The sequence below is a fragment of the Martes martes genome (genome assembly GCF_963455335.1).
Source record: "Martes martes genome assembly, chromosome: 9".
Lineage (NCBI taxonomy): Eukaryota > Metazoa > Chordata > Mammalia > Carnivora > Mustelidae > Martes > Martes martes.
In genome coordinates this window covers 96,883,197-96,904,607 of record NC_137896.1, presented here as the reverse complement: position 1 = coordinate 96,904,607, position 21,411 = coordinate 96,883,197, and positions in this window count along the sequence as shown.

Sequence of the window (21,411 nt, the reverse complement as noted above, 5' to 3'; positions counted from 1 at the left end):
TGCTCTCAATTAATTCAATCTCATCACTTGGTTTCCACTGGAAATTCATTTTTAGAATTGGTGAGAAATGTATCTTGGGGGAGTCCATCCCGTGAATTATATTTCAATAACGTTGAGCTTCATTACAATGTCCAAAGGCCCAGTCGTCAATCCATGTATAATTAAAATATATCTGGAGTAATAATATTACACAGTTTCATTTGTATTCCAATTAACATTTTGCATTTTGCTTTTAGATCTTTCATTACTAATGGATTGTCAATTAAATGAGGTGGCCACTTTCCTATATTTAGCAACACATAATTTTAATTTGTACTTTCCTGGTGAAAAAAATATGAGCAATTTTCATCACTAGGGACAATAACTGAAAAAAAATAGAGTAATATAAAAATTCCCCAATAGTTTGTATTCATCTTCCTTGACAAAACCTTCTGCCTTCATTTGCCTCAATTATAGAGTCAATGTCTTAAATTTGATTGAAGCTTGAAGCTACTTTTTGGCCCAGTATAGTAAGCCTCAAGTTTTAACATCTTAGGAATATTATTTGAGAAATCTCATTGACATAATCTTAAATATACTCAAGCTAAAAAAATGAAAATATACATACTTTGTGATTTTAATCCCAGAAAGACTTCTATGGCATACAAGGAGGTACAGTAATATATATATATATATATATATATATATATGGACTAAATAAGCTAATATTTATAAAAGGGTTAGGGCAGTGCTTCTAATATTATGCCATGGGGGTTTTGCTAGCACTGTTAGTGTTGTCTTTACCTCGCTTCTTTGTTTTTAGGAATTATTAATTATTCACATTAACTAATATTCCTAATGTAATTTTCTGCTAGAGTTAAGTGTTACTACTATAGAAGGTTTTAAAAAGCAAGACTATAATTATCAGGGCACCTGGATGGCTCAGTGGGGTAAGCCCCTGCCTTCGGCTCAGGTCATGATCTCAGGGGTCCTGGGATTGAGGCCTGCATCGGGCTCCCTGCTCAGGGGGGGAGCCTGGTTCCGCCTCTCTCTCTGCCTGCCTCTCTGCCTACTTGTGATCTCTCTCTGTCAAATAAATAAATAAAATCTTTTAAAAAAATGCTATATTTATCAGAAAGGAGTATGGATAGACAAGAGAGCATTGATAGTGTTACATCCCTTCAACTAGTTAAAGAAGTTATGAAAGATACCAAATGACATAATTGTCTTTTTTAATTTATTGAATTTATTAACAGGTTACTAAAAATCAAATTCATTTTGGTTTACAAATGAGATGAACTTGAATACACAGCCATCTAATAGCTGCAATCAATTACCTTTTTTTTTGTTTGTTTTCTTTTTCTTTCTTTCTTTTTTCTTTTTCTTTTTTGTTAATTATCTCAAGTCCTATCATCCTCTTCCCAACACTTAGATTGTACTCATGGATGATTTTAATCCGTATGTAGATTAACTTTCCAACCACGTGGCTTCTTAGCGCACTGGCCTCTTCTACAAAGATGATGCTCTTCTCTCTAGCTCACATACTCTACTATAGATAAGCCCTGGAATGTGCTATGACCAATAACTATGACCTTATAGTATCTCAGTCTCAATTGCCTCATTCTGTGACTGTCATCTTTTTTTCTTTTTCCCACGGATATTCTGACCCCATGGCCCACACCTCATTAACCTGAGCAAATTTTTTTTTTTTTAAGGTTTATTTATTATCCATTTTGAGAGCAAGTGAGTGAGCATGACTGGGAAGGGCAGAGGGAAAGTGGGAGAGAATTATGAGCATATTCCATGCTGAGTGCAGAGCCCTACACAGGGTTCAATCTCACAACCCTGAGTTCATGACCTGAGCTGAAACCAAGAGCTGGATGTATAACCGACCAACCCACCTGCGCACCCCAAATTTTCTCTATCACCACATTTGTGAGGGTCACAAGTAGGCCGAGAGGCTGGCGGAGGGGCGGTGGGGGGTGGGGGAAGCAGGCTCCCTGCTGAGCAGAGAACCTGATGCAGGGCTCAATCCCAGGACCCAGAGATCATGACCTGAGCCAAAGGCAGAGGCTTTAACCAACTGAGCCACCCAGGCGCCCCCAATTTACATTCTATAGTCAACAATTGTAATCACTCTCCTATACTTTTCAGTTGTGCTCCTTCTTTACCTCACTGTATTTTTTTTAAAGATTATTTATTTATTTATTTGACAGACAGAGATCACAAGTAGCCAGAGAGGCAGGCAGAGAGAGAGGAAGGGAAGCAGGCTCCCCACTGAGCAGAGAGCCCGACGTGGGCCTTGATCCCAGGACCCTGGGATCATGACCTGAGCCGAAGGCAGAGGCTTTAACCCACTGAACCACCCAGGCGCCCTACCTCACTGTATTTGATAAAACCTTAACCCTAACAACGCTGGAAAAAACTCAGGTCATACTTCAGTTTCTACTCACTCTGGGCCAGAATTCATACCTCTGAATGTGAGTAGATAATCAACGATATTGATTGGTCTCATTAACCTCAAATTTGTCTTTAATGTGCCACTATGATAATATGATAATAATAATGATAATAATAATAATAATAATATAATAATACCACCGTTCCTTAATCCAATCACTCTTCTATTTTCCTAGATGCCAATTTTTTTTCTCTTCATACCTTCAATATCCTTCCCCACATTGTCACTCTCAGATAATCATCCTAATTTCTATTTGATAAAATAGAAGTTATAAGACAGATTTCTACCAGCACACCTGACCACCCATTAACATTTGTAACCATATACTTTTCTTCCTTTTCTCTTTTGAATTATAGTAGTTGTCCTCCAGTTTGAAATGACTCTTTGTTATATCCTCCCTTTCTGTCCACTGCATGATTATATGATCTTCCTCAGAAAAAAACCATCAATTCCTTTCTTCATCAGTCCAAACGGTTGTAACATGTATGGGCTATCAATCACTTCCATTAACCTCTCCAGTTACTCTCATTGACGATTAATTCTGTTTTTCTATTCCCAGCTTTAAAGCATTACAAAGGGGAATTTATCATATTAAGAAGCATTATGTTTTCTTTTGTCTGTTTTTATTTTATTTTTTTAAGATTTTATTTCTTCATTTGAGAGAGCAAGAGAGACAAAGAGAGAGAGAGAGAGAGAAAGAGAGAGAGAACATGAGCAGGGGGAGTGGGAGAAAGGAAGCCGACTCCGCACCGAGCAGGGAGCCTGATGTGGGGCTTGATCTGGGATTCTGGGATCATGACCTGAGTGGAAGGCAGATGCTTAACTGACTGAGCCACCCTGGTGCCCCATCTTTCATCTGTTTTTAGAGCAGGCCCATTCCATGAGCTTTTAGCCACCTCAGACTGCAGTTATCACTGCTTAAAACAGTTATGCATAATTTTGCATTTGCATATGGATACTTGAACAAATCAGTATGGTTCTATTTATTTTATTTATTTATTTTAAGGATTTTATTTATTTGAGAGAGAGAGACAGAGAGAGCACAAGCAGGAGAGGCAGAGGGAGAGGGAGAAGCAGACTCCTTGCTGAGCTGGGAGCCAGATGTGGGGCTAGATCCCAGGACCTGGAGATTATAACCTGAGCTGAAGGCAAATGCTTAATCATATGAGACAACAAGGCACCCCCTTTTTTATTTTTTAAAGATTTTATTTATTTATTTGAGAGAAAGAGAGTGGGAGAGATAGCATGAGAAGCAGGGAGGGGCACAGGAAGAGGGAGAAACAGACTCCTCACTAGCAAGGAGCCTGACATGGGGCTCTATCCCCAGGACCTCAGGACCATGACCTGAGCTGAAAGCAGACACTTAACTGACTGAGCCATCAGGCACCCTGGGATAGTTTTATATTTGCTTTTCACTAATATTCTTGAATGTACCAGGAACTTCTTTTCTTTGACCTTACTTTTATATGATACTTAAAGTCTATGCTAGTAGCTGTTCTTATGTTTTTATTCAGTATTTTCCATTTCTTTCTATTTAATTTTCAGTGTTAACTAGTTCTAATAGACTTGGCAGTCATCCAAGAATACAGAAAATTTGGGAAAGTTAATGTTTTGAAGACCAAAATTCCACTCTTTGACAACATTGCCTTGTTGATGTGGTGATATCTTGATATCCCCCCCCCCTTTTTTTTTTTGCCTTCCTTTTCAATGTTTACTTTTTCTAGATATTAAATTGTTGACTCACAGTTTTCTGTCAGTACTTTGAAGATATTTTCATATTGCCTTCTGTCCCCATTGTGTCTGATGAGGACTCAGGTGTTAATCTTATTGTTTTTTCCTTCTATGTGATGACTCATTATTAACTTTCTTCATTCAAGTTTTTCTCTTTGTTGGCTTTCAAAAGTTTAACTATGATGCATCTATGGGTCGCTTTATCATGTATTCTATTTGAAATTGTTGAACTTTTTCATGTGTGCATAAGTAATTACATGTGCATAATTATGTTTTTCTTATATTTGGGAAATTTGAAGCCATTATTTTCTCAAACTTTTTTTTCCCCCCAGCTCTATTATCTCTCTGCTATCTTTCTGGGACCCTGCTTATGTGGAAAATGAGATGCTTGATGTTTTAAGACTTCATTAGGTTTTTTTTTTTGATCACTTGACTCTTTTTCAGAATGGTTATTTTCTACTGATCTATCTTCAAGTTAGATTCTTTCTCTGCCAGCTCAAATCTCTTGAACACCTTTAATGAATCATTAATCTCAGTTATTATAACTTTTTTTATGGAGGTACATTTGACATAATATTATATTAGTTTTTAGTGTACAACACTATGATTTGATAATCAGTTATTTCCATTTTAACTCCATAATTTTCATTTAAACTTTTTGTGTGTATAATTTCTATCTTTTTATAGGGATGTTTTATTTGATGAACCATGATTATCATATTTCCGTTTATTTTTTAAAGGCATTTTCAAAATTTCTTTAAGCATATTTATAACAGCTGCTTTTATTTTATTTTTTAAAAAATCTTTAAAAAATATTTTATTTATTTAATTTGACAGAAACAGAGACAGTGAGAGAGAGAATACAAGCAGGGGGAGTGGGAGAGGGAGAAGTAGGCTTTCCACTGAGCAGACAGCCCGATGTGGGGCTTGATCCCAGAACCCTGGGATCATAACCTGAGCTGAAGGTAGACACTTAATGACTGAGCCACCCAGGCACCCCTGTCTGGTAGGAGGATAAAAGGCACAACACTGGGAATATTGTCAACAATATTGTAGTAGCATTATATGGTGGCAGAGGGTAGCTACACTTGTGGTAAGCATAGAATAATGTATAGAGAAGGTGAATCACTAAGTTGTACACCCAAACTAATGTAATGCTGTGTCAGTTACACTCACATTAAAAAATAAAGACTTTGTCAAGTCTAATGTCTTCCTTACTTCAGAGGCAGTTTCTTGTCTTGTCTTGTCTTTCCTTCCTTCCTTTCTTTCTTTCTTCCTTTCCCTCTCTCTCTCTCTTTCTTTCTTTCTCTCTTTTTACTTGATGGAGAGAGAGAGAGCATGAGCACAAGCAGGAGGAGTGGCAGGCAGAGGGAGAGGGAGAAGCAGGCTGCCTGTAGAGCAGGGAGCCTGATTATAAGATGCTGGGATCACAACTGAGCCGAAAACAGACACTTAACTGACTGAGCCATCCAGGTGCCCCTCAGAGGTAGTTTCTGTTGACCACTGTCTTTTGTTTTTTTGTTTTTTCTTTCTTGTGTATGGTCCTCTCTTTCTCTCTCTCTCTTTCTTTCCTTCTTTCTTTCTTTTTTTTTGCATGTCTCATAATTTTTGTGGTTGAAACTTAGACATGATAGATAACATGCTATATAAAAAGATTTTAATTCCTCCAGAACTATAGTTGTTGTTGTTGTTGGTGGTGGTGGTGGTGGTGTGTGTGTGTGTGTGTGTGTGTGTGTGTAGTCATTTGCATCTACCAATTATGAAAGACTGTTTTCCCTGTAAGTGTGGACTCTAATGTCTCTATTAAGATTTTCTTTTAATTACTGTTTTTATGTTTAAGCTTGGATCCCTATGAAGTGTTAATGTATGAAGTGCTATTGGATCATTTTAACTTAATGTTAGCCAGTGACTGGTCAGTCTGTCTTAAACACCATGAGCCAGTAAGACTTCCACTCCCTGCCAATGGATCTGTTAGTAGATTAAGGATCACATTAAAAGTTTAGTCGGTTTACAAATTTGTCTTGGCTTTTAAATTTATATTCACAAGGTTTCTTATTTAGCCAAGAAAAATTAGTTCACTAGGGACCAATCTACTTCTTCTTCTTCTTTTTTTTTTTTTAAGATTTTATTTATTTGAGAGAAGAGAGAGAATGAGTGGTGGGGAGGGGCAGATTAAGAGAGAAGTGATTTCCTGCTGAGCAGGAAGCCTGACAACACCAGGCTTGGTCCCAGGACTTGGAGATTCCCAGGAGATCATGACCAGAGTCAAAGGCAGACGTCCAGCTGACTGAGGGGCCCCAGGCACCCCAAGGTACCAATCTGCTTTTGAATATACCAGAGATAACTGGGATTTTAACTGGGCCCTCTTTGAATATTATCCTTTCCAGGAGTTCTTGTTAAACTTATGGCTGATCTATTGCTTGCCTGAATGAGCACTTAAGTCCTCAGCTGTGATGATGGCCTTCCCTGATTATCACTGAGATCATTATTATTTTCAACAATGTTTTCAGGCATTATATTTTTTATATCACAATGCTAATAATAGACCCTATGGCAGAGGCCGTAGACCTCCCAGCATGCTCCATCCTAGCAGAAATTCTATGCCATAGAGCCAGAAGGAAAAATAATGGAAGTATTCCCAAGCCAAATTGCCATATATTTCTACTCTTCTTCCAAGATTCCATATATTTTTGTAAATAGATTTATTCTCAATTTGTGTGTGTCTTTTGGTCAATTTTCTAAATTTAAACGCTTGTTTTTGGTACTTTTAGCCAGTTTTTTCACTCAGCCACTACAAAATCCCTACTGTTCTCCATTCATTGTTAAAAATGACTATATCAGTTAATGGACTGTGGCCTTCTTGGAGGACAGGACTATATATCACTTATATCTGTATCCCCAACATATGGTATTCATGTTTGCTACAGACCTTCTACAGTGGTTAGTAGAACTGAACACACAGTTTCTGTTAATCAAATAAGCATTAACTACTAGGCTTGATATTAGTGAGCCAGCAATAATATCAGGCCCTGGCAAAAATAATTTGTTCATCTCAATCAAAATAATATACTACATCCTTGTATTACAAAGGCAGACTTGTAGTTACTTGTTCCCACATGTTAACCAATTCATCTATATGACAACAGTGAAATAATTAATTCTTTTCAAGATTGAATTTTAATATTTTGGTATGCTCTATCACAGTGCTAGTAATGCTGTTTATAGAGAATCCTTATTTAAATATAGCCTAGGAAGGGAGCCTACACTGAATAAGGTTATTGGTGTTAATACTTGCACTTATTGAATTAACTACTTCTTTGCTGGAATTTTTTTTCTGGGGGAGGTGTTTTGTTTTTTTTTTAAGATTTTATTTTCCAGAGAGAGAGAGCACAAGCAGGGGGAGTGGCAGGCAGAGGGAGAAGCAGACTCTTCGTTAAGCAAAGAGCATGAAGTAGGATAATCTTAGAACCCTGGGATCACAGCACCCAACTGACAGAGCCTCCCAGGTGTCCCTCTGGGTGGATTTTCACATCTTGTAATGAAAGTCAATTGAATTAGAAAACCATGGGCATTAAATTATGAAATATATATATATTTTTAAGATTTTATTTATTTATTTGACAGAGAGAGACAGAGAGCATGCGCACAAGCAGGCGGAACAGCAGGCAGAGGGAGAGAGAATCCCAGGAGCCTGGGATCATGACCCAAGCTGAAGGTAGCTGCTTAAATGACTGAGCCACTCAGGTGCCCCATGAAATATCTTATTTAACAAATTATATTATATTTTTTTGTTTTTATAATATTCTACTTTATGTTATTTTATTTTTATTTTATGTTATTTTATTTTTCCTCCATATCTCTTTGGTCTGGATTTGGAAAATCTTAAATGAACGTATTTGTAAGTTCTTAAAATGCATCACATAACAGTTTATAGAGCACATATTAAGAAAAGAATCAGGGCTATAACTTATTTTTCTCATCAAAATTAGTACATTTTGACTTAGATGTGAAGACACATTCAACATATCTGAGACTGCTATTTATTAAGAGTAAATATGAGGCTTATTAACTTTTAAGGAAAAGTGCAGATATACTTTTGCATTTTTAAGAAGAGCTTATGACAAGAACACAGTAAGTACAGAAAGAGTGACACAGAGGGAGCAAACTGTAAATAGGGACAGATAAAATGCTGTGCTTTGGGGAAGCAATATGTACACAAAGCAAGGTGATAGACATATATATATTTATATCTATCTATCTATCTATCTATATATTTATTCTTTTGGCTAAAATCCTCTAGTGAGCCTTGATTAACTTTTTAATAAATTGCCAACAACCTGTGATGACTTACAGTACCCCATATGATCTAGTCTCTGACCTTTTCTCCTTTCCTTCTTTTCCTCACTAAGCTCCTACAGAATTAGCCTACTCACTTCTTTGAATGGTGAAAGTTTTCCTGCCTCAGGGCTTAGGAGCTTGTGAGAATCATATTAACTCCTACGTTAGTTAGGTGTCATTTGTCTCCATCTCCAAGAGGACTTCCCTGAACTACCACTTGCCCATGATCCATCACTCTCCATCACAGAATATTTTTCTATCACAATACTTATAACTCTCCGGTATGATAGCACTTATTTATTTTTATTAGTTTAGCACTTCATCCTTCTACTCAACTGGAAAGTAAAAGCTTTGAGAACAAGAAACTTTGGTTCTTGACCAATTCCAGGCACATAACAGACATCCATAAATACTTGCTGAATAAGTGAGGAAAGACTAAAAAAATTACAAAATTTAAAAAATAAAAATAGAAAAAATACAGCTGCAGATGTGTAGATGAGGGGCGCCTGGGTGGCTCCGTGGGTTAAAGCCTCTGCTTTCAGTTCAGGTCATGATCCCAGGGTCCTGGGATCGAGCCCCACATTGGGTTCTCTGCTCAGCAGGGAGCCTGCTTTCCCCCCTCTCTCTCTGCCTGCCTCTCTGCCTACTTGTGATCTCTGTCAAACAGATGTGTCGATGAGAAATAAGCTCAGTATATTTGAAAAACTAGTAAATTTAGTGCTTTGGCAGGTAAATGGACGCCAATAATGTCTAACACACTGGAAAACCAAGAATAAATCAGTTGCTAACTAAAAAAGATGACACTAAATTAAAATGGTTTTTTTGGGAAGAATTTTGATGAAAATTTAGATTTCAAGTAATTTTCATGTTATACAAAATGTGTTCAAGATCCTAAGAGATGAAAACCCTCACAGCTGATTTTAAAAGGTCAACAGAAAAAAAATCCGGCAAAAAAGGAAACTACATATTAATTTCATTAATTAAAAAACTATCAAACTTGAACACAAATTTGTTAAAAGGCCAATGTATCATGATCCAGTTGCCTTTATCCCAAGGATCCACGGATAGTTCAGTGTTAGAACATCCATAACTGTAATGTTCTGTCTTAACAGAATAGAACAAAAAGTCATATCTTATTTAAACTTATTTTAATTAACTTAATTCAAATGAGAAAACTAGAAATAAAATATTTATTAACTCGATGAAGAGTGTTTATTAGACTAGGCATCTGTATTTTAAATTCCCTGGGTTTAAAATATAAATGGCCTAAAATGTAGTTGATTAAAAATTAAAGGGGCCAATGAATCCATAGTATAAAATATAGTCTCTAGCACATGATAAATACTAAAAAACCAAATAAAATAAACAAATAAAGCATGTATGGTACTGAATCCTACATATACTATTTTTTTTCTATACATACATACTTATAACGAAGTTTAATTTATAAATTAGGAACAGTAAGAGAATAACAATTATAATAATAAAATAGAACAATTGTAACAATATAGTCCAATAAAAGTTATGTGAATATGGCCTCTCTTTCAAAATATCACATTACGCTTTGCTAACCCTTCTCCTTGTGATGATGTGAGATGATGCCTTCATGCTGAGATGACGTGGGTAAATGATGTAGGCCTTGTGACATAGCATTGGGTCACTACTGACCTGACCGTTAATCAGAAAGAGGATCATATGCTTTTGGACCTCAGAAAGCCAAACTGTGGATAAGGAGGGGACTACTATAATGATGAGTTTTTAGAAATCAGCCTATTATATATAGTTCACCTTTGAACAATGTGGGAGTTCAGGGTGTCAACACTTTGTGCAGTTGAAAGTCCATGTGTAAGTTTTGACTTTCTAAAAACTTAATTATTAATACTCTACTAGAAGCCTTACCTATAACATAGTTGATTAACACAAAGTTTGTATGTTATTATATACTGTATTTTTATAATAAAGTAAGCCAGAGAAAATGAAATATTAATAAGAAAATCATAAGGAACGGAAAATACATTTATAGTATTATATTGTAAAAAAAACCCATACAAGAGTTGACCTACAGATTTCAAACCTGTGCTGCTCAAGGGTCAACTGTAGGTTGTTTTTAGTGCTCTCTTTTATTTTTATGGACAATATTATTCACTATTTGTTAGATTAAGTTTGCTAATTATAGTCTCCAAATTCCCCATATTCTTGTTAACTTTCTGAGAGACTAGATCTATCAGTTACCAGGAAATTTTGTTAAAAATATTTTTCATTATGAAGGCAAATTCATCACTAATTAATTAAAATGTCATTTTTGCTCTATTTTTTTAAGTAGATGTATGCAAATTTGGAATTGTTGCATTTTGATGAACTGAAACTTTTAGATAGCTATGTTCTCCAGAAAGGATAAATGCTTCCTTCTCTCAAGACTACTTAATTCTATGAATATGAATATGTGTATATATACTTACATATGTATGTGTGCATATATGTGTGTGTATGTTATTTAGCAGTATTTATTAGTTACTTGGCATTATCCTAAGTACTTCATAACTATTAACACAGTTAATTTATCTAAATGCATCACTTGGAGAATCCTGGAACATACTTTGTATAAATTCATACCAACATACTGTTATATAAATTCATACTTGCTTATAAGTACCAGGTTATGAGTATAGAATATTATTCTGGTATTCTTTCCTCCAAGAATCAAGGATGATTTAGTCAGTTCACTATGCCATATTCTTTTCTTGTTGAGCATAAATTTCCTAACTCTTTCTCAAAGATTGTGGCTTTATACCTGATCCTGTTTCAACGAACTCAGGCTCCATACCTATTCAATTGTTAAAACCCAAGGCACCATTTCCCTGGATTTTATAATCCACTTCTCCAGTCATATTTTCAGAACTTTTTTATTCCTTAGCAAGCTTTATTTATAGCCTCCTATTCTATATCATAAGATTTCTCCTATTATCTTGGGATATTAGCTGCGCATGTAAAAATGATATTAACTGAGCTATAAAAATCATTTCTAGATACTTTACCAAATTTTAGAATTAAGAAGTTTAAGACTAAATCCATCAATAAATTATAATGAATACACAATGGAAGTCCATATGTCAATTAAAAGTATAAGAAATATCCCTGTGATCTTTGTAATATTTATGTGATAAAAGATCTATATGTTAGGCATGATTCAATTAGTAGGAAAGGGAAAAAGCCATAAAATATTCTAATTTGTATATATTTTGCATAATATTACACCAAAAATATTTAGAGGACTAAATGTTAGTATATGTGGTTTAACGTGATGAAGAATAAAAGGAATAGGAGAATCAAGAATTTTTTCACACTTGCCATGTATTTCACTGGTTATTTTTATTTAAATATACTTACATTTTTAGTTTTTAATGTGCTCCAAATGTGCAGAAATAGTTAAGATCAGACATTTTTGAAACCTGACTCCACTATATATAGTATTATTGGAAGTTAGCTCTTTAATATCTCTGTAGCTCACTTCACTATTTATAGATGAAGATGCTAATATCCCACTTTATAATGCTGCTATGAGGAATAAATGAATAAATATGTACAAGAATTGAAAGGGCTCAATTATCATTGTATTTATGTCCCTCAATATTTCTTTAGTAAGACAATTGTAAATGATTTTTTAAATTATATTTTGGGCTCAATATAAGATGTAACTGCCACAGGGCTAATGACTAAGGCAGGGCATTAGTATTGAGAATTGATTATTTTCCTCTCATGTCTAGAATAGTGCAGGCTTGTAGCCTCCCAGTCATAGAGACGAGAACCAGTTGTGTATCAGATTTGGAAATATAATTTGAATAACCAAAACTGTTTATTGCAATCTCAAATATATTCATTAGAATAAGACAAAGGCAAAATAGCAATTCTGGAGAAGTATTGGAGGCTCATCACCTCAATTGTATTATAATAAATAATTTTGAAGGAACATAATATATTACTTAGTAATTACAAATGACGGTATTTTAATTTCAAATGTCTAGTCAGTTTATCTTAAGACCTTTAGAAGCAATTTGCTATGTTGGGTTAAAAAGAAGTCAGTGGAGGTCATAGAAAAGAAAGCAATTTTAGAAAGACCATTCTTACAATATATACCCTAGAATTAGCTACATCATATTAATCATTAAAAAAAGACAAAAAAGAAAGATATATACCCACAGCATCTCAGTTTAGATTAGGGATTGCTATGTTTAGTGTTAATATTTATTATTCCTTTTCATTTGATTTTATTTTATAATAAGCATATACATATATATTATGTTTTATATGTACGTATGCATCACTACACGCAAAATTATCACTACAGTCATACTAATCAACATCTCTCTCTCTTTCCTATAGTGCCTTTTTTAAAAGCACCTCAAATCTACTGTCTTAGCAAATTTCCAGTATAGAATGCAGCATTATTAACTTTAACCACTATGCTGTACAGTGGATCCCTAGAACTTATTCATCCTACGTAACTCCCTCTTTGTTTCCTTATGACCAACACCTCCCCATTTACTCCACCTCTCTGCCCTTGGTAACTACTATTCTACTCTGTTTCTATGTATTCAACTTAATTAGATATAAGTGAGGTCATGCAGTACTTTTCTTGCTGTGTCTTGCTTATCTTACTTAGCATAATGTCTTCTAGGTTCATCTATGTTGTTGCAAATGACAGGATCTCTTTTTTTAAGGATGAATTATATATATTTATATTATATATATATAAATATATATATGTAATTAGATATCTCTGTATCTATATATTAAATTTTTTATCCATTCATCCATAGATGAACACTTATGTTGTTTCCATATGTTGGTTATTATAAATAATACTGCAATGAACATGGGAGTGCAGATATCTCTTTGAAATACTAATTTAATCCACTTTGGATATATACCCAAAGAGAGGGGTTGTTGAAACATAAGGTAGTTCTATTTTAATATTTTGAGGAACTTCTACATTGTTTTCCATAATGGCTATAACAATTTACATTCCTACCAATAGTGTACAAGTGTTCCCTTTTCTCTACATTCTCACCATTTGTTCTGTTTTTTGTTTTTTAAAATTTTTTTGGAGATTTTATTTTTTTGTTAGAGTGAGGGTGAGCAAGTGGGAAGGAGAGGGAGAGAAAATCTGAAGCAGACTCTGCATTGAGCACAGAGCCCAACGCCGGGCTCAATCCCATGACCTGAGATCATGAACTGAGCTGAAAGCATGAGTCAGGAACTTAACCAACTGAGCTACCCAGGTGCCCCATCTTTTTCCGATAATAGCCAAATGGTCTCCTCATGTTTTCCTTCCTCCATACATTTCACTGAACACCAAAGCTCAGAATGTAGAGTTTGGTGGGTAGTAAAGTTACCCTATAAGCTCCATAAGAGATATACATTGGTTATTTATTGATTCTACCAAGATTGACTATGCACAGGTTTAATCAGTGAAGTATAGGAAAAGAAAGTTTCTAAATTTACTTGAAGACATGTTTAAAGAGTACAAATACCCCATAGAATTTCATATTTTTAGCCATATTATGTAATTCTAAGATAAAGAGTAGTCAATTTCTACCAATATCCACTTGATTTAGTAAATTATTGTATTTATGCAAATTGTTTCCTATACAACAAATTTCATGACTTCAAAATATTTTTCCAGGTACAACTGAAGTATGACTGTGATTAAATAAAAATTGTTCCCCAGTCAACAGAGAGTACCCAGTGTTTTAGGAAGGCAGTTTTTCTTATTTCTTCCTGGGTACTGAGAATCTGCATAACTTAACCTCTTACAGTCTCATGAACTCCTTCACCCCTAAGAATCCTCAAGGCAAAAACCTGTTCTCTGAAAATAAACATAAAGGTTCTGCTTCCAGAACAGCTCAAAGAAACATTCAACTTAATGTTGGAGGTAAGTATATTTTAGTAAAATGTGTTACACATTTTGGAATAGGCAACAGGTTGGCGACTACATAAGCGATTGGCAAAGGGGAGGGAGGGTGACTATAATAATGAAATGGATCCCTACCCTTCCAATCTGAAATGGACATATTGAAATGATTTTTTAAAGGTAGGCACCACAGCATGGTAGCTCACCTCATGGGGTGTTTAAAATACTTAGCATTCTTTGCTGTTGCTATTTTTTGAAATTATTCAAGCTAACATTTCAATTTAGAAGTTATTTGTAGTAATAAGTTCCCACTAAATTGTTTGTTGTAATTATTTGATGCTTTTATAAGCCTCATAATAAAGAAGACTTGGTACAGAATGAATCAAATGTATTATCTTATACAAGCTATTTTATTCTGATCGTAAAAAATAAGAACATCAAATTACCATGAATTAAACATAACATTATTAGTGTCATGTTTTATTTTGTTTTGCCTTTCTGAGAATAATATTACACTGCTGTCGTAATATTTGACAGCACAAGTACTGGAAGTGATACACTATGCAGTTACCGAAAAGGTATTTATGTTTTCTGTATCAGAGCACTTAAGCATTATTGCTATAATAAACATAGATGCTACCAAAATTCCTGGGTCATTGTCATGTTAGCTAATGTTTAGGGAAAATGGATATATTTGCATACATTATTTTTTAGTGAACTTCTCATCTATAATTTTTTAGTTTCAATTGTTCAAATGCTTCCTCAATGAGTCATACATCCTCAGAGTTATCTCAAAAGTGAATAGTTCTCTTCACCTAACATGCTAGATTTGTTTGTATTTTTTTAAATTCTTCATGTTCTTCTTATGCAATATGGTATACACTGATGACCTCAGTTACTGTCTATTTTAGGTAAACATTTTTTGCTAATTATAGGAGAAACCAAAGCCAGATAGTCTTAAAATGGCATAGTGATACTCCAGGTCTGTGACCAGGGGTTGCAGTTCTGTTTGTGTTATTTTCTCATTTTTTGTCTTTAGGCTGGCTTTCTCATGGTTACAAAGATGACAAAGAGTAATTGTGAGAATTTGCTACTGTGTTCATGTGCAGAGAGGGAAGAGACAGCATATCTTCATTAAGGAATAAAATCTCTCCTACCCAGTACAACTGAAGCAATTTAGGTCACATGTACATCCCAGAACAAATTAGCCTTTCTAAGACAGCACTATTTGTTGGTTTTCTTAATTCTGTACTCTGACATCTACTTGGTGCAAAATGGATAAGATTACCCCGACTACTTTAGAAGTTCATTTTAATTAATACCCTTTCCAAGAATTAGAGATAGATCAATTTTCACTGAGTTTTATGGGATTTTGGGGAGGAATGGATACCTAAATTATATTGGCACTATGGTAGGAAGTCTGAATGGGAAATTTGATGATGGTTAAACAATTTACAATATCCACAGAGCCATCCATATATACGTAATTTCTATACCCATGTATCTAGCCCGACTCTCTTTAGAGATCGCAATCAATATGTCTAATTGTTATTTTACACTTTCAAATGAGTGAAATAAATACAATATTATAATATGTAAAATTATTAGATATTTTCTATGAGTCCATTGCATTTATTAAATGTTTACTCTTTGCCCTCTCATTAAAAAAAAAACTATTCATCTTTATGTCTCACTGTAGATTAGCTGGCTAAATATTATTATCATGCAAAAAATATTTTTTAAATATTTTATTTTTTTGACAGAGAGATATAGAGAGAGCACAAGTAGGCAGAGTGGTGAACAGAGGGAGAGGGAGAAGTAGGTTCTCCGCTGAGCAGGGAGCCCAGTGTGGGGCTTGATCCCAGGACCCTGGGATCATGACCTGAGCCAAAGGCAGATGCTTAACCCATTGAGCCACCCAGGTGCCCATGAAAAATACTTTTTGACAAAATTTTAAATACTTAAAAAAAAGAAGCTTTGAAGAGGTGTTCCTGATAAAGCATCTTATCGAAACTAGGGCAGTGAGGCAACCATGTTCTTCCCATTAGAGTTTATCCCAGACTAGATAGAAGAATGGGGAGAGATCCATAGGGTCCTAGAGGATAACATTATAGATCCTAGAGTTTTATGGACTTTAGGCAGATTCACAAATACCTGTACATCCCAAATGTAGCATGGGAATAAATAGAAGACATTGGAATGAAATTTTGGAGGAGACAAGATTGTGTTCACTTGTTGGTAATCTTTGTGAGCCATTGACTGACTGAAGGGTTTTCCCCAAAGTCCCAGTAATTTACCAGATCATGAAACAATGTACACTTTGGGAAGAAGGGGTAGCGAGTAAATAGTAGAAGGTTAAGAACTAAAACACTTAGAGGTATAGGTACTGAAATTAAAAACAAACAAAAACAAAAAAAAATTCATAGAAAAAATATGACATTTCTTATGTGATTTTTTTTACTATAATGCATACTTCCTATATTAAGAACAATCTCATTAGATAGGTGCTTTGATTAATTCCACTTTATCATTATAAACTATAGAAAGCGGAATTCATAATATTCCCTTCCCTTCTCCATTTTTTTTTAACAGATGGCATTAAATGAAAAAAATGCATTCATTTGCTCAATCTAGAAACATAATGGGCATTGTCAGGATCCAGGTTCACTGCTCATATCCAACCATGCCATAAGCTAAGCCACTATTATTTTCTAAACATCATTTGGTTTCATTCACTTGTCATCTCTGTGATCCCTAATTCAAAGCATTATAGACTCTCTTCTTCACTTACCTCTCACCTCACATAAGCCCCTGAAATGCTTGTTTCATATCATTCTTTTAATTTTTCAAGCCATTTTCCAGGCTTCCATTTATTAAAATAAATGTTTACATGACTAAGTCTGGTTGCTTTATTTCTCTTTTGAATTATTTAATGGCTTTCTTTGACCTTAGGGTGAATGTTGACTTTCTTACTTAGTATTAATGTATGATGACCCTTACATCATCCTGTCTTCTATATAGCTTTGTTTCTTATTATCCTTCTTAGTTCTTTCAAATCCAATTATATTAGCTTTTTAAATTTAAATGTTTCTTACATACTATTTAATTTATCACAAATGTTGTTTCCTGAGGCAATAATAGTCCTATTTTATTTACAAAGGAAACACTTTTTTTTTCTCTGAACTTAGTCTGTGTTTCAGTTTCATCTTATATATCATGGGTCCCAATCTTATCTCATGAATAATTTTATACACACATACATCCACACACACCGTGACAATAAATTCATCCCAACTGTCTGCCTTTTCTGCAGGTTGAAAACCCTGTGTTGTTTATTATATAACCCTATCTTAGTAACTAGCAAACAATGAGAGTGTAGGATCTAGGTGTGGCTAATTGGGATTCATCTCCTGATTCAGATACTAACTGATTATGATAGAAAATGGTTATATTTTCATTTAATTCATTTTCTCTTCTTCCTTGACACTGGTTCTTGGCCTAGATCATAGGAACATGTTCCATCTATTCTTCCATGCTCTTTCTCTGGCTACCAGTTTGGTGATGATATGCAAAATGAATCTGGAAGTCAGGATTTGAAGATGAGCTACTAGAGAGAAGCCTGGGTCCTTGAATCATTTTTTGGAGGAGAGCTACTTATGTAACTGGAACAGTTGTTTGGAATTTACTTACGTGAGACATTAACTTCTATTATATTGGAGCCAATATATATGTTTTGTTTGCTTCCTGCAACAGTCATTCTTATACTAACAGAACAACATTTAACTACCTGTGCCTTCAATTTTTCTCCTTCAAAGCGAGGGTAAGGAAAACATTTAATCACAGAGTTTTTTGGAAAAAAATCAATGAAAAATATGTGCAAGCCAATATAACAACTGGTGACAGGTACTATGTTCACTATTTGTTGAATGGATTAATTACTTAAGAGCCTATGGTCAAATACATATAATTGAAAGAAATTTCAAAGCAGTACTTCACAGGCCATAACTGACTTATTTATATATGGTGTTCTTCCCAGACAGTGTTGACCTATGCAATGTTAAATGCATATATTTTGACTAATATTGAAAATTGTGGATTTCCTATTAAATCTGTATTTCTGGTATGATTTGAAAATATCTGAGGAGCTGGCAAGACCTACCTCTCCATTCCAACGTGGTTATAACCAGGTGAGATAAATAGCTGCCACCATCTTTCAATGGGGACATGCATGATCCAATGGGTTCAGTCACCACAACTTGTTGCTATCTTTTCACTCTGAGGATAATTAGTCATTTATTATTGTATTAAGGGTATGTTTATCAAAATTAGAAGAAAAACTTATGGAGAAAGAAGAGAGCTGCATATTTTGTAAACTGGGCAGATGTGTGTGTGTGTGTGTGTGTGTGTATGTGTTTTTAAGTGAAAAACCTATCATTCTTTAGGCTTTACCCCTTTAGGACAAACCTGCATGGTTCTATAATTATTTCAGTGTTACTTCTGATCCAGGAACCATTTCCTGAATCAGCTTGTATTTAAAAAGATGGAACTGCTTAAACACTTAGATCTAAAACATTTTTGTAAGTGGTAGTGGTGTTCTTCATACCATATATAAGAAATAACAAGATATCCTACCATCACTATCCAAGTTCTATCAATAATTGAATATTGATGGAAATCGATAAGATGAAATTTTTCCTTTATACAGAACAGCATAAGCAAAGGTATTTGTAAATATATCTGATATCCTCTTAGTTTTTTCACATATTCTGACTCTTATTTTTTTTATAGTAAATAAGAAAGTTGTAATACATTAATGCTTTTCAAACATTGTTCCATGAAGCTCTAGTGATACTGAGGACAGCATAGGAAGAATGAGTGGGTAATTGGACAAGAATCTCATTCTCAACAGCAGTATCAGAGTAGCTAGAATTATATTCCATATAAAGCATTTGACCCTCATGAAACATTTTTTTCTAAGGAAAATCCTATCTCTTTTCAATGTAAGGATTTTGATAACTTGTAGTTTAAATGACATCTGTATATGTTTGTTTTCCTGAGAAGAGAAAATAAGCAAACTAGTAATAATAATAATCATAATAAAACAGAGCTTGAAACAACACATTGAACTATCCTGAGGGTTTGGTTTTCATATTTATGCCTGCATAAATCCGTAGAAACAAGAAGGAAAGAATTTTCATAGTCATATTCCCAGATACCACATAATATGGTATAAGGTTAAACAATTTTTGTTATCTCTAATGTCAACATTTATCACTTAACTATTAAATGAGCTAATTTTAAAGATTATATATCTTCATATTTTTATAAAAATTTGATAGGTATTTGCTTATATTAATATATAATCTAATTTTCTACTAAAAACATTCTTATTATGATTTTTATGACTATGAGATCCTCTTTATTAAGAGTAACATTATAACTCCTGTATTAGGAGTAACACTATAGTAACACTATTCCTGTTTCCTCAGAAATAGCCAATTGTTAAACTAAAAACAAAGGAAATTCCAGCCTCGTTTTGTCATCCAATGATGCATAATCATTATTTCCTATTCTGTTCATTTCTACTGTATCACAGTGTTTTTAGAGTACCACAGAACTTAAATGGAGCTCATTTTTCTTTCTTTCTTCTTTCTTTCTTTCTTTTTTTTTTTGAGAGACAGATTGAGAGAAAGAGTGACTGAGAAAGAAAGAAAGAAAAAAAAAGAGAAAGAAAGGGGGAAAACTGGGAAGATGTGGGGGTTCAAAATGCAAATACTTAACTATGTCTAATCCTAGCAAACATTTGAGACATGAGTCTTTTTCATAAATTTTAAGTAAGAGAATATGTATAAGTATCAGTGGAGAAAGGTTTACTGAGCATGAAACTTGCTTGCCAGACTGATCTGGATCAATTCTTCTAAAGATGGTCCATTTGAAGATTTGAGAGGGATAGTCTCAAACATCAGGCATTATATATTCCAAAGAAACCCAGATTCTTTTATAATTCACATACACTGGCAGTGTGATAAGGTTTTGTTTTCTAAAGAGCAAAATCTGTGCAAAGATTGTTTACAACTGATGTGTATTGAGAATTCTAATAACCTCCAATAGTTATCCATATCAGAAAGTGTCCCATGTCATATAACAATAGATTATTGACAAGCAGTATGACAACATTCAAGAAAAAATAGGGCTTCCATCTTCATTTTAGATTTTACTCCTATGACTACTTCCAGTCATTAAGTTCTACCTAGGAAGAACTTAAAGATAAGATCTTATTTTTATTATTTATTTATTTTTTAAAGGGTTTTAAGATTTTATTTATTTATTTGACAGACATCACAAATAGGCAGAGAGTCAGGCGGGGTGGGGGGTGGGGGAAGCAGGCTCCACGCTCAACAGAGGGTCCGATGCGGGGCTCAATCCCAGGACCCTGGGATCATGACCTGAGCTGAAGGCAGAGGCCTTAACCCACTGAGCCACCCAGGCACCCCTGATAGGATTTTACTTTTAGAACTTACAGATATAGATCAACTGATTATACAGAGAAATTTATCACATAAAAATAAATCCACACCAAAATTAGTCTAACTGGATACCATATCAAGCTATGCTTTCTGGTTAAGTAGAAGAACCCTATCTAGTATTCCTAGGCTACCTCATCAAGAACCAAAACTACGTTTGTTACTTGTAAATCCATCCATCATCTGTTCATTGTCTTACAAGGGCAAGATTAATATCTTTGGATACCTGCTGAACAGAGACACAATGCAATCTAAATGCCTAAAAATATCTCAATTAGCATTGTTTCAGTATCTCTCTCTATTGTCTCATTGAATGGAATCATAGCCAACCCACATGAGCCAATGGTTAATTTAGACTGATTCCCTACTTTATCATCTCACTCAAGTTACATGTATTGGTATAAGTTCTAACAATTCTTACTTAAAAATATTTTTAAAATATGGCACAACAACCATTTTCCCTTTTC